General features: G+C 36.8%; 1 protein-coding gene across 6 annotated transcripts in view; it reads right to left on the bottom strand.

Moving 5' to 3' along the window:
• ROBO2 (roundabout guidance receptor 2) overlaps window positions 1-13,891 on the bottom strand; it is a 946,026-nt gene that overhangs the window by 654,731 nt on the left and 277,404 nt on the right. The window lies entirely within an intron of this gene.

Below are 13,891 nucleotides of genomic sequence, written 5' to 3'. Positions count from 1 at the left end.
AAACATGTTGTTTGCAAACATTTACTTTTAGCAATATTCAAAAATATTAGGTTTTGGTATATGAATTCTGAAAATAAAAATTGACTTGAAATGTAAGTAAATGGAATTTTAGATCATGTTTGTTATCCACTAAATAATTCATTGTTCCATTTTATACATGCAGCCTTTAATTAACTTACTGACTCAGAGGCATGATACTACTAATCCATTCATTTCCCCAAGCCCACAGAAAAGTATAAAACATGTGTGGGCACAAGCAAAAGACTGGGAGATTATTAAGAAGGAATTTTTAATCAGAAAACCTCAGACAGCTGTATCCTTTTCTCCCAGCCATGAAGACCAGATTGAGGAGTGATTGATAACACCTGTTAACTACTGGCTTTTTCCTGAAGCTGTTGAGTCATCAGCCTGTACAACTATTTTTTTCTGAAATACTAGTCACAACAGCACAAAACAGATAATAATAATTCTGAGTAACAAGTTTCTTTTTAATTAGCTGTATGTAGCAAACACCCAATTTCCGCTTGACTGGAAAATATATTTAGTAAAATAGCCTTTGATATGAGAAGTATAACTTGAATGATTTGTTCTAAAATACATATGTATGTGCAAATATATACACATACACATCTGAGGCGGACGTATGCTTGTTACAAATCTATTGTGTCTTCCAAATCTGCAAAAATATCCAAGCTCTTTTCTTAGACCAACTTCATCTACTTATTTATGTGGTGTTTTTCTTTACAGATGTTTTTGTGCCTTCTTCTTCAGGGAAGGACAGTTTTTTTCCACCAATGAAATACAGGACATATTGAAAAATAGACATTTGAAAACTCATTCACTTCCAATAGCATCCAACTATATGGTAATAACACATAAAAATTATATACTAAGTGAAGTATTGGGAATAAAAAAGGAACTATTACAACACCATTCAAGTAGCTGGTAATTTTCCTTTTCTCTCTTTCAGATAGTCAATTTTTCTTGAAGACCTCTTTTCACTATTTTATACAGAGCTAAATTGCAATTATGCCTATATTGCCTTCTTTCATCCAAGCAAGTCTTTTAATAAAAATTTAACAGTAAATATTTTTTGTGGATGTATGCTCTAGGAGTTAGAGACAGATGTAATTCTTTCATTTTCTCCCTTGATCCTAGTCTACATAATTAAATATCAAACTAGATAATCCCTTAGGTCCACTCATTATTCCAGTGTATTTAATACCAGCATATCACTCTGGGTTAGGTAACTGTACTCTTACAGGTCTTAAAATATATAGGTTAAAAGATTTACAAGGTAACTGAAGCTGTGACCTCCTTGGGAGAGGGGAAGGGGCATGAAAGAAAAGATAGTTCAGAGAAACATGGTTTACTTGCAGCACTAGAGCTATAACCCCTGAAGTTATATAAGCCTTTGTCTTTTACCAGCTTCCACACAGTCCCTGCTGGGTGAAATCTCCAGTTGGCCTAAAAGACTTAATCACCTCTGGCTGGATGAGTATTAGCAGTTCATTTGCATAAGTACTTGTCATTACCATTAAGTGTGTTTGCTTTCAGATATATTTAAACCCACATTAACTCCTTCTTGTCTGACATTAAGATCTCTCAAATTGGTACTGAATGCATTGTATTTCCTCTGAACCAGTCTCCTACTTAAGACATATCTAGGACAGCTGTATTCTTTAAATACTCATCAAAGGGAAACGATTCCATCTACTGCATGAAAAATTTAAGACACATAATTTCTGTACAAAATCAAGATGTGGTCACACAGAAATGAAAATACAGACTCTAAACCTTAATACAGTAGTAGTAAATGGGGTAGAATAATCTAATCGTCAAAACACCTCCTGAGATGTCAGAAGACTGTAGTTGCAATCATAGCTCTACATGGTGTTGACGGCTGCTTTTCAGTTAATCAAGATGTAGGTAGCTGCAACAAGCAAAATTTTAAGTGCCTGCAACACAATGTAAAGCCAAATCCTAGGGTAAGTATCCAGACACTGTATACGAGGCACAGGAAAACTCAGGAGCATGAGATATCTTTGTAAATCTGTTTCATTGCATGGGTTTACAATCCCCTGTCATATAGTATGGCTGAAGTGCGACTGCACTTGCTTCTCACCTTCATTGTGGTTGGCTTCATGCACCCCATCATGGACACTGTGGGGAGGTGACACCTCAGGAAGAAGAATCAAATTGCTACAAGCAGAACCACAGTGCTACTATCTAGGGCTGTCAATTCCACCATTCCCCAAAGTTTGAGCAACTCTGTGGTAATCCTGAGCGGGGACCTTAACAAGCATGTCCCTCCTTTTGTTCCAGAACATGAATGCTTTGGACTTTCTAAAACAAAAGCAGCTGCTCTGGTGAGGCTAGGGCACTGAAGCTTAGGGAATGGAAGATGCTCCATGAGACAGGGAGAGATGTTATTTGCCTTCTGGTTATGGTAAATAACCAGGAGAGACCTGCCTCTAAGGCTTACTTTCTAGACTTCTATACATTTTAAATTGGTGAAAACAGAAGTAATCTTGAGACCTAAAACAGAAATCCAGAACATCTCATGTATATGAAATATCTGTTAAGCTAAAGAATCACTTCCCTGTCACTTGGTCTCCTTCAGGGCATGTGACTCCTGAGAGCCCTTTCTTCTACCATATTTTGGAGAGCATCCATCTTGAAAAACTTACTACTCTGGATAGAACACATTTTCAGAAGCTGGAGACAAGGGTTTTAAGCAAAAGAAAAATTAAACCTTAGTGTTCTACTTCCTAATAAAACAGCCCAACTTTTAACCTACCGATATAGAACTTAAGGACTATGAACAGTGGCTTTACTTTAAAAAACATGTAAACATAATTTTAAAACAAAATACCTAAAATTTATTTAAAAGAAATATTTTATAAGCACTGTCTGAGAAACCATTTTCATCTGACATGTTCCAGAAATGTTCAGAGTTTACATACCTGATGGGTATTTAGGTATGAATTTGTGTAGTTTCTGACTAGTTTTGCAGAAACAGAGACCTGGTCAGTTCTAAGCCTGTCACATAGTATTTAACTTATTAACTGAAAAGGACTTAAAAGAAACTTAAAAGAGAACTTCTTAGTAAGATTAGACATCTCTAAACATTTTGTCTCAACATCTGAGCAGGTTTTTGGACCTTAATTTTTACTTCAGATGTCATATCCCCAGCTTATGTTTCCAATATAACTGTTTACACTTCCTTGCTCTCCTCTGACAATGAACAGAGTAGCGCAGAGCCTGTTCCTGTAATGTACACGAAGTAATATTTCAGCATATTTTGTCATACCCCCTTAAGCCAAAGGTGAGATTATTCCTTACTGATTCCTGAAAACCTGGGTTAGAAAAGCCTGCTATGACTGTTAACTGAAGGAATTTTCCTTTCTGTTGCAGTGACAAACCATGTGGTAATGACAGCTTTGGGCTTCCCCACGTAAAAGTTAGGCAACAAATGTCTTGAAAACCTTTCTTGCATTTTCATAACATGAGACTTTAGGCAAAAAGGCTAATATCATCTGTCGTTATATCAAACTAACATATTATATATTCAGGTCACATTAATAATTAATACCCTACATATGGTATAAAATACACATTTTTACATCTATTATTTTTCCTGAGAATAACATATGTGAACTGTATTTTGCATGCAGCTTTATTTATATTTTTGATAAACCACATATCAACACATGTTTATGCATTGAGAATGGATGATTTTAATAAAAATTAGTCAAATTCAGGATTCCTAACTCATTGTTTTCTACAGTCTCACTCTTAGAACTCTTTTAGAACAGAGGAATCACACCCTTTAATAATGCATCATTTTTAAATTTTTTTTAAATATCCCTTCATCCCTGCTGCAACATTCATCACAGAAACTGAAGTTGAAGGGCAAAGGAAAACAGACTTGTTTAGAAGTCTTACGTGGTTAAAGTAAACAAAGTAAATGTAATTTAGTAGAAAGCTATGAAATAGAATTGCAATCTTTGGAGGAGTTTTATCAGTGTCTGAGTTGGGTGTAATATTGATTGGCAAGTTCTCACATACTTATTTCCAAAATGGAAGAGTAAAGTCCTCACCTCTTGCAATATTTTCCTACAAGCAGAAAGTCTGAAAATTACTTCCTGCTAACGTTGATATGTGCTAGGTCATGCATGCTTTCAACAATGCTTATTAAATCCAAGTTATCTCTGCATGTACTTGTGATAAGCTTGTAAACCTGTAAACAACATTCATCAGCATATTCACAGCTGAAATTAATTTTGTATCTTTTCCACTAACCCTCTGTTTCAAGGGTCTTGTAGAAATAATTTCCTGATAAAGTAGAAATGTCAGTCATATTTCCCAAATTTTAATGTCAGACATAGTCACCTCACTTTCTGAAAATATCACAAAATACATTTTTAAAGCAAACAGCATTTAACATTTATAAATCTGAAATGAATATAGTGAAAAAATAACACTGAGCCAGATAAATTACCATCACTAACCACCTTTGGTAAATGAGGATGCATGAATATTTCTACTTTCATTGTTCACAACACAGACAGATCCCTGAACTGAAGCCTGTGCAATACTGACAGAAGAGATTCACGAAGCATTTCTTAGGGATTGAGAACATTTTTTCAGTTAAACTTTTGTTTCTTAAGCTCTATCTGAGGATGAGCAAGGTGTGATAGAGTTTCATGTCTGCCATTCTTGACAGAATCTAAACTAGTCAAATGAATCAAATATAACTATGAATACGTGATTTATAAAAGATTTTCTACTAAAATAGGTTATTTTTTAAAAGTAAAAGGAAAAACATTTGTCTACTGTAAATATGAAGAGCATGATTGCTGAATATAAGGATATCTAAAGGACAACAGTGTATTTGAAGCTACTATTTTCAGAATAGAAGGCAGGTTTGGTTTTGTTTTGTTTTGGTTTGTTTTTTTTCTAATTTAATTTATATTTATTTTACTGGTAAGAGACTTAGCCACATCACTAGTACAGAAACTCCCATCTGGGAGTCAGACACTTTGTTTGCTGGACAGAACTCTTGTTCTATTTCCTGCAGATGAGATTGATAAAAGACAGTGCTAACATTAAAAACTATATATGACAACACACATATATATTTGCCTTGAACACAATGTCACCTCAGCCTCCAGCTCACTATACACAGGTAAACAGTCTAAAGCACAAAATAGAAGACAGTGAAAAGTTCCAGTACATTTTTTTGACTGATCCCTATAGTGATTAGGCTAAGTGTCTTGGAAAGGAAAATTCTAAGCTATGAAGTGTATTAATTACCAATTGCTGTCTCCCCAGAATGCTTATGCACTTCAGTCTCTATGCACGTTAAGCACTTCAGGATAATAATTAAAAAAGCTATTTTCTAGACAACAATGCTAAAATAAAAATAAAAACAAAGCACCATTAAGTAAATGGGTTTTACCTAATGGCAGTTAACTCCAGCCATTAGGTAAACTATATTAATGCACATTACTCCTTATGTCAATAATTTAATATTCCCCAAAATAATTTACACAAACACAGATAAGAATTTAAGAAAATAGAAGGAGGAATTAATCTAATGCTCCCTGAGTCAATAAAGGAGTCCTCTAAAGGCAGTTCCAGTTGTTACTTACAAACACAAGAGAGATGGGCTAGGGTAGTCACATAGGTATTTCCAGAGGGAGAAGAGAGCTTTAGGTTTCCATAATTGGTATCACTGAGTGCCAGAAATCATAGTGACAACTACCAAGTTTATGAATTAGGAGCTAGAATTAAGTCCCCCAAATTTGGACCTTGCTGCCATTAAATATCAAATTTAGAGTCTTAAATACTGATGATATGTGCTGTTAGATATCAAGTTTAAATTCATAAATTATAATGACATACGTGGAATAATTAATACCAGTGAAAGACCAGATCTGTAGACCTTTCTATGCTGTCTACATAAATTCCCAGAATAAATGAAAATTAATATTAGATTCTCCATTTTCTGATGCAATGTGCTATGATAATGGCTTTTGTTTTATCTATAAAAAACTGCATGGCAACTGAGGATGGAGTGATTCTGCAGCTGTAAGTTTCCATACTTACTGTCCTTCTAAGTTAAAGTGATAGCTGTATTACAGTATTTTTTAAAAAATATTATACATTTATCAAGAGAACTATTAAGAGAGATGCCACAATTGCAGATAGTGCAGAACTGGATAATCTCTAAAGGAAGAGATAAATCTCACACTTCCTTCAAAAACCTCATTCTTCTCTTTAAAATCATTCAGACTGCTCAAGCTTAAACTGAGACCTGAGGAGTTTTTATTAACAGCCCCATGAGAAAAAGGTATCCACTGATCAATAATCTCAGTTTGCAAATTCTGACTCTCATTCTGATTCATGCCAAAATGCTGCAGATGACCACACCAGGGAAACCCTACTGCAAACCTGTACTGTTTCTCTCCATTTGAAAACTTTTGCAAAGCTGTGCAATTCTTTTAGTTACTTTAATTAAAGCACTCTATAAATCATACTCACACTGTAAGCATCACTTTGCCAGACTCCTGAGTTTTAACAATTAGGTTTAATTGTATTCCAACAATGTCCTCTTTAGTACATATTAGGTACAAACACATTTTCTTATCCAGCAGAAACTTCTCCATTGCAGTGGTATTGGGTTTTTTTAATTATTCTTTTAAGATTATTTAATAGTCAGTGCAAATCGAAGGCCACTTTTCTTCCATTTATTTGATGCCTCTGCATTATTTATTACTGTATAGTAGAGAATTAGTGTGTCGTGCCCCAAGCATAATCTAAAAGCGTGTTTATTCTTAGTCTTTCTTTAAAACAACAACTTTCATTTCTTTGTCTTCCATCCTGAAGCTAGTCACAAATAATGCATGCCTTGGTATCCTCTCAAGTTCTCTATCCAGTGATTAAAGTTTTGTTTTTTAAAGTAGCTGAACATGCTGTGAAGAGTTGACACAGAGTGCAACAGACAGCTTTTAGCACAAAAGGGAATGGCACCATATTGATCATAAAAGGTGGTTTTCTCACTCTTTTTTACTGGGGAAAAAACCAACACAACATTATGTTCTCTTCTAACCTACTTTTGACTTTTCCTCTGAAACTTGTAGATGAAAAAAGACTTAATTTTTCTGATGTAGAACAGATACTGTGGTGTTTGAATCAGAGGGACTGGAAGAATAAATACAGGTGTGTATTAAAATTAAGAGAAATATCCTTTTCTGGGAGTCTACATCTTCCACTTTCTTAGTGCTACATCTTGCATTCAGATCTGAATGTCAGATTTTCCACAGCACAATGACACTTCAAAGCAGCACTTGTCTCTGCTCAAGTAATGTGATGGCAGAATTAAAGGGATGATCCACAATCTGGTGTAAACTAGAGCTCATTAAAAATAAGAACATTCTCCATAAATTTAAGGTGAAAAGATATATTTTATCAGGCTTTAAAATTTGCATTAGTTTTACAGAAAGGCAGCATCTGAGCTGTTAAGTAACATGGTAGATGTTTGGACATGCATGATAACAATTTCTGACCTTGCTTCCACTAACACATGTGGGACCGTGTGCATGACCATGCCTCAGTCTCATCGCAATATTGAGAAAGTTGCCCCACAGAAACTGGTAATTGTCCCAAGAGGTGATGATATAGAATATAAAATTTTATCCAAGGTGATTTATTCTAAGAGTAACTGGTCAATGAAACCACAAGGGGAAAAGCAATTCTTCATGTAGTTCTGAGCAAAGCACAGTGCCTCTGGGTCAAGATTAAGTTATTAAAGAAATACTCTGAAATACTCTAGCTATTGTTATCTTCAGTGAAGCAAACAAGAAAAAATTAAAAATAGTGTATTAAAATTCAAAAAAGGGAAGAACATAAGAATAAGGAATACTGTTAAAAATAAATTGAAAAGAGCCAATTAGATGAGATCCTTGTAAAGGGCATGGAGCCTATCTGAAAACATCACATTATAGGTGCAGGGTATACTATGTATTTACCACAACAATCAGTCTTCAAAAGCCCATCACTAAAAATCAAAACCCAAAATCCAACCAAAGAAAAACTAAGAATAACTAAACACAGTGCCTAGTAAAAGTAAAAAGACATCATTCTGAATTAAGAGTATGGAAATCAAAAGTAAGAAAAACAGAGAATGCATAGCACGTGGCAAGTTAGATTTCAGTTTATAGGCAGACCAAAAGGTTTTGAGAAATAATTTACTAATATCATAAAAAATGCCTATAAAATCCTGTTCTAATACATTAGAAGCAGGAGCCAAGCAAAGGCCTGTAAGGTTGAAAGATAACAGAAAAAAGTTAAATAGCCTCTTTGTGCTCATCACCACAGTAAAACAGATACATTTTCGCAATTACAACTTTACATAGGAAAAGTTGAAGAAATGGTCTCAAACTGAAGTGTCAACAGAAGTGGTTTTAGATAAAATGAAAAAAACTTGTAACTAGTTGTATAGATTCAATGGTATTTATTAACCATTTCTAAGGGAACTTTAAAATATTATTTTAATACTACTGTGTACTGTATGGCATCCCTTTTAAACCATAAACTCACACAGAATATTTGAGGCAGGAAGACACCTCTGAAGATCATCTAGTCCAGCCCCTTTCTCAGAGCAGAGTCATCCAGAGCAGGTTGCTCAAGGCCATGTCCAGTTGGGTTTTGAGTATCTCCAAGATAGAGACTCCACAACAGCTCTGGGCAACCAGTTCCAGTGTTCAACCACTCTCACAGCAAAAAAAGTGTTTCCTTATGCTTAAATGAAATTTCTTGTATTTCAGGTTGTGCTCTTTGCCTCTTGTCCTGTCAAGAAGAGCCTGATTACATCTTCTTTAGTTCCCCCATCAGTTATTTACACACATGAATCAGACCTCTCTGAGCCTTCTCCTGCTCTAGGCTGAACGGTGCCAGCTCTCCCAACCTCTCCTCATATGACAGATGTTCAGGTCAGTCTCTTCAAGATTGATCTTTGTGGCCCTTCTTTGGACTTGGTCCAGTATGTCCCATCTCTCTTGTACCGAGGAGCCCAGCACTGCTCCCAGCACTCCAGATGTGTCCTACTAGTACTGCGTAGAGGGGAAGGGTCATCTCCTTCAACCTGTTGGCAACACCCTGCCTAATGCAGCTGAGGAAACTGTTGGCTTTCTTTGCTATCAGGCAGTATTGCTGGCTCATGTTAAACCTGGTGTCCATGAGGACAGCTCCCCTTCCCCCAGGGCCTTCTATGCAAAGCTAATTTCCAGCTGGAAGGACCCCAGTTGGTATGTGTGTCTGGGGTTATTTTTCCACAGGTGCAGGACTTTGTACTTCCCCTTGTTGTCTTTCATGAAATCCCTGTCAGCCCATTTCTCCAGCCTGTTGAGATTCCTCTGAGGCAAAGCACAACCCTCTGGTCTATCAACAGCTTCCCCCAGTTGTATCAACTGAAAACTTTCTGAGGATGCACTTTGCCCCATCATCCAGGTTCTTAATGAAGAAATTAAAAAGTATTGTCCTAGATTGACATTGATCCCCTGGTGTGCACCACTAGGTACCAGCGTCCACAAAGACTTTGTGCCATTGATCACAATTCTTTGAGCATGACAGCTCAGCCAGTTTCCAATCCACCTCACTGGCCACTTATGTAGTCCATAATTCATCAGTTTGTGTATGAGGATGGTACAGGAAACTGTGTCAAAAGCCTTAGTAAGTCAAAATAAACAGTATCCACCTCTGCTCTCACCCACTAAGTCAGTTATCTCATTGTAGAAAGCTATCAGGTTGGTGAGGCATGATTTCCCCCTCATATGTTTACGCTGGTGGCTCCCAGTCCTTGAGCCTTAATGAAGGTCCTATGGTCACTAAAGCTAAATCCCTGTTGTAAATATCAGCTGCCCATTAAGTGTTGACTTACAGGGTCCATCCACTCCTCCTCAAGCCTTCCCCCCAACTGGCAGTATTGAGGAGACAACACCTGTCTCCCTTGCCCTACAATCTCTCTCCCAAAGTCATGCAGTCATAGTTGATATGCCTTGGATCTTCCCTGGCCATATTGCTGGTACCCACATGGAACAGCAGCAGGGGAACCATCTGAAGGCTGGATGAGCCTTGGCTTTCTCTCCATGATGTCCATGCTCTGAGCTCCCAACAAGCAGCAAAACTGCTCAAGCAGCAGGTTAGGTTGGCAAGGTGGGAGCCTCCACCCTCTGCCTCAGGGATTCTCCCGCCATGACATTTCATCACTTCTCCCAATACTGCTGTGTGGCTCAGGCCCAGCCAGCGCAGGCCTGTGGCTGTATGAAGATCATGGTGCTTCCTCTGCAACCCAGGTGCTGACCAGAGACATCCTTCTGGGGCCAGAGCCCTCCAGCCTTTGCTGTCAGTGGATCCTTACTTCACAACCTCATAAACATAAATCCTGCCTGCTCCCCCTTGGGTACACCTGGGGACTGAGGCTCCCCTTCTAGCTGGGGTCTCAGAGAAGACCCAGTCTATCTTGTCACCTGCAGCACTGTGCTCTTCTTCCACAGCGGCTCTGCTTAGCCTCAATACCAGAGTCAAGAAGAATGGGGAAGTGACAGCAGATCTTGAGGAGGGCTTCAGCAATGGCTGGGGAAGTACATGTCCTACTTCCATCAAAGGGAAATCAATAAAAAGCATTATAAAAGATTAGACTTACTGGATGAAAAGATAAATTTAATGTATTAGGGAAGCAATAACCACCAGCTTGTATGGAAGGAAATAAATCTTAAAAAAACTACTAGAATTCTTTGGGGAAAGTAACTGTGGATACCTGTGTGTGTCGAGGGCAATATAGAGCTCATGGATTTCCATGACACTTTTGACAAAGTGGCTAAAAATTCCCGCAGAAAATAAGTTAAAAAAGAGACAAGAGGTAAGGCCAGGTCATAAATTAATAGAGGCTTAAACACAAGAAACAAAATAACCAGTATTTATTATGAGGAGAAGTTGACTACTAGAAGAGCCCTGCAGAGCTTATACATAAAGGCATCTTAATGTTTAACATGTCCATAAATAATCTGGAAAGGAGAGTAGATAGGGAGATGTACAAACTGGTACTTGTTAACTGTGGGTCAAAACTAGAATGGACTATCAAAAGTCGCAAAATGTTCTCATGATACTGGATTCCTAGGTAATAACATGGTAAATATAATAGAAATGTGCAGGAAAACCATCCCAATTTCTACCTCCTAGAAAAGAGGTTTTGAAGATCTTGTGCATATTTGTCCATACTCATCAGGTTAGTGCTCTGCTGTAGTCTGAAGGAGAATATAATATTAGGAAAGGAATCAAGAACAAATAAAGAGTCAACAAAATGTTCATATCAATGGATAAATCTCTTTAATATACGAATTTTGAATGCTGCATATTGCTCTGGTAGCCCAATTGAAAAAAAAAAAACAAAAACATAGAAATAATACAAGAAAATACAAGAAATAGAAAGAAGGGCTAAATAAAAGGATAAAGACATTAAAAAGTTTAAGTCCTTATAAGTTTTTGGGAAAGAGATAAGTTTTGGGAAAAGAGCAAGAGGTATCTGCCCATACTGGCATAATTTCAAATAAACTGATAAAATATATATGGTGAGTAAGTATGAAAGATTTTCTCTTCCTCAGAATACAACAACTAAGGGCATCAATTTAAGTTATCACAGAGCTGTTAAAAAAAAGAAAGGACAGTACTTTTTCCACAAGATAGATAATTAAACTTTGGAACCTTTTAACACAGGATGTACAGGATATCAGAAACTTAGTGTGTTCAAAAGCAGTTAAAGGAATTCACAAAAAGGTTTGTGAATAGGATAAAACACAAATATGGACACCTCCACTTCAAATATGAACCTCCACTTCAGGAAAGGCTGTAACTACCAAAGTCAGAAGGTTATAGCACAGGAAATATCATTCTGTTTTTATACTCTTTCCCTAACAATCTGCTAATGACCACGTGCAAAACAGAAGGCCAGTCTAACTGGACCTACAGCTGGAGCCAGTACAGCTGTTCATTTATTTTTTAAAATTAGAAATTAATCATTTCCCTAAGGTTCAAAATCTTGTAACATCACAAAGTTCTAATTAAGATAGTTCATTATGAATTAGCTTGAAGACATCAGAAACCAAAGAAAACTAACAAATCTGCAGTAACAGGAATACTTTACGTATTTTTAAAGAAGAAAACAAAATCTTCAATTAGTAGCAGCAGGGGATGTTAGATGTAAATTGTAGTCTTATATTTTTTTTTCTTTTTTTTTTTTTTTTTCCCAGAAGAACAAGTGAGAATTTAAAAAGCCAAACAATTGATAAACTCTGATCTATATGTCTGTTTGAAAACTATGAAACTCTTCTGGCAGTTTTCCATCTATCATTGCATTCCTAATTATCAAGGTGAACATGTTAAATTTGCTTATCTACTCTTTACCTTTTAAACAGCATTTTCTCACTGGATTTCAGCTAAACACAACTGGAAACTCTAGATAAACGCAAACATTTCTGATGGAGACCAAAGCTTTTCTCAGATGTTCCCCTGAATGTGCTAAAAAAGCTACAAACTGAGTCACTTCCACAGTAATGGGATTAGAAATAGCCTGCAGGGAAGCATGTGACAAATCATGCCAACTAGCAAGGATTATAACAAAAAACTGTGACATTATAAAAATGCCTCAGAGTGAGGCTATGAGTGGTGGAATTGTGACTTGCCAGCTCAAAAGAATGTGCCTCATTAAAATGATGGGAGTACGCTGAAGCAGTGATTTGTGCAGAGACATGATCCTCCTGATAGATGAGTAGCTAATCTTTTTCAAAACCCTTGTCAGTTGACCATCTTATTCATAAATGTGAATTACAGCTGAAAAGAAAAAAAAAAAAAAAAAGATGGTGAGAGGACATGGTGGAGAAGGAAGGGAGGGAAAGTTGGGGAGGTATCAAGCTTTAAAAGTTTGTTTTTTTAAAAAAATTCAGACATAAGGAAGAAAATTTGCATTGCAATATATGACAAACATTAGGAACAAGCAAGCTTTTTAACCCTTAGTCTATTATGGAAAACATTTAGAGACAATATGTTCAGATTAGCTCTTAAGTTTCCAGGGAATTTCAAAGGAGCTGAAAGCCCCTGTCTGATGGGGACTGTAATACACATTGTGGGTGCTCAGCATTTCTGAATTATTTGTTTTGCACATAAAGCCAGAAAACACTGCTTAGGGCACTGTTGTCCTAAAGCACCTTACCTATGAATTAAAGCTACATATGAGTTTGATCCCCTTTTCAGACAGGTTTGTATCTTGTAAAATGCCATTATTCTTACAACTAAAACCAAATGTGTTGTTGACATTTTGAAATCTGAAAACTGTGTTCAGGCATCAATTACTATCTGGAAAAGAAACTGACACAATCCTCACCTGTAGAAATAGAAAATTAACCAGCAGCTGTGATAGCACAGCCTTTGGATAAGCAGCTACTCTCTTTCTACACAGAAGAAGGCGGATTGGGTACCGATAGGAAGAGGCTGTCCCTTACCAGACACACATCTACATGGAGGCACTCAGCAATGAAATACTTGGGTCATCTCCTCCCCATCTTTGGACAGGAGAAAGGCTGAAGGAGAGGCGTGTTTTGGTTTTACCAAACTCTTTCCCTGCCCAGAAAAAGAGGGGCTGTATCCTGTTTCCATTACAAGTATCATGTAAGAAAGGGAGGAGAAAGAAGAGAGGTAAATTGAAGAAAACCAAGCAAGAATTCTAGTGCATGTCAATGTGTTTTATGATATTCCATTTACTTGTGTGAAAAGCATGACAAGTGTGCTTTTCACACGTTACCATAATGTTTTTTCTGAACTAAATAAAGAC

This window comes from Tyto alba, unplaced genomic scaffold (assembly GCF_018691265.1).
Source record: "Tyto alba isolate M040663 unplaced genomic scaffold, T.alba_DEE_v4.0 Super-Scaffold_14, whole genome shotgun sequence".
Lineage (NCBI taxonomy): Eukaryota > Metazoa > Chordata > Aves > Strigiformes > Tytonidae > Tyto > Tyto alba.
This window is presented reverse-complemented; position numbering and strand designations above follow the sequence as displayed.